The sequence below is a fragment of the Coptis chinensis genome, chromosome 8, assembly GCF_015680905.1.
Source record: "Coptis chinensis isolate HL-2020 chromosome 8, ASM1568090v1, whole genome shotgun sequence".
Classification (NCBI taxonomy): domain Eukaryota; kingdom Viridiplantae; phylum Streptophyta; class Magnoliopsida; order Ranunculales; family Ranunculaceae; genus Coptis; species Coptis chinensis.
This window is the reverse complement of record NC_141463.1, coordinates 66,388,519-66,390,128: the sequence shown is the minus strand read 5'-3', so window position 1 is coordinate 66,390,128 and position 1,610 is coordinate 66,388,519.

Sequence of the window (1,610 nt, the reverse complement as noted above, 5' to 3'; positions counted from 1 at the left end):
TTTATCTTACATGGCGAGCTCCCAACAGAGGCAAGGAATGCTCGTGCCATACAATTTCGAGCCCCCAAATACACCGTGATCAACGGACGATTATTTCATAAATCTGCAGGAGGACCCCACCTAAGGTGCATAACTCCACGCGAATGCCAACTCATCTTCGACGAAATTCACAAAGGCGAATGTGGCAACCATGTAGGAGCAAGATCTCTGGTGCCCAAGGGAATTATTGGCCAGGCATGCACATCGAGGCAAAGATGTATGTTCTCAAATGCCACCAATGTCAAACATTTAGCCATAACCATCTAAGTCCAGCACGGGAGTTGATCAACATAGCCAGCCCCTGGCCTTTCCATATGTGGGGGCTAGACATCATGGGACCATTTATCCTACAAAAGAAAATAGGACACAAATACGTCCTTGTAGCCACAGATTACTTCACCAAATGGGTTGAAGCAATACCACTCATTCAAGTCAAGGAAGTCCACATCATTAACTTCATATGGACCAATATCATCACAAGATTTGGTCTACCCCACACCTTCATCATGGACAACGGAATCCAATTTGCTGGCACACAAGTCAATGCATTACTACAAAAATGGTGCATTACTCAAGCATTTTCTACACCTAGATATGTACAAAGCAATGGCCAAGTAGAGGCCACAAACAAATCCATCAAAGAAAATATCCAAAAGAAGTTGGAGAGCAAGAAAAACCAATGGCCAGAACAACTCAAGAACATTTTATGGGCATACAGAACAATAGCCAGAGCCAGTGCCAACGAGTCTCCTTTCACACTTTGCTTCGTAACAAAAGCAATCATACTATCAGAACTTACAATCACAACCACACGTTTTGACATTGTAGAGTCAGGAGAAAATGACAACATCTTAGCCAAAGAAGTCGACCTCTTAAAGGAGCAAAGGGAAATAGCTGTAATATCCCTAGCTCGGTACCACCAAACAATCCAACGATCTTACAACAAGAAGGTCGTCCTAAGATCTTTCCAAGTTGGCGACCTAGTCCTCAAAGACCTTAGCACCAGCCAAGCTTGAGCCAACTTGGGAAGCCCATACATAGTTCACAAAGTCGTTGGAAATAGAGCTTACTGGATCAAAACTTAGCTTGGTGATGTGATTCCTTGACCTTGGAATACAGCTCTACTCTAGCATTTTTACCAATGATATGTCTCTAGATGTATTAATCAAATGAATAAAATTTCATCAGCATTTAGCATATAAATGTTATCCTTACATTGCATGAATACCACGTATCTTACACTCGCTATCCGATCGGGGATATCAAAGTAATCGACCTAGCACCAACGCCAGGGTTAAGCACGACTCAACTATAATTATCACGTAATGGTTAATTATCAATCAAATTCAATCCACGGTCTCCCAAAAGGACCACAAATCAACTTAACACTAACACCAGGGTTAAGCATGATTCAACTGTAATTGCCACGCAAAGGCTAATTATTAGTCAAATACAATCCAAGGTACCCCCAGAAGGACCACAAGTCAACTTAATGCCTTTTAAAGGGTTAAGTTTGACTAAACTATAATTACCACTAAAAGGCTAATTATCAATCGACAGTCAATAAGAAG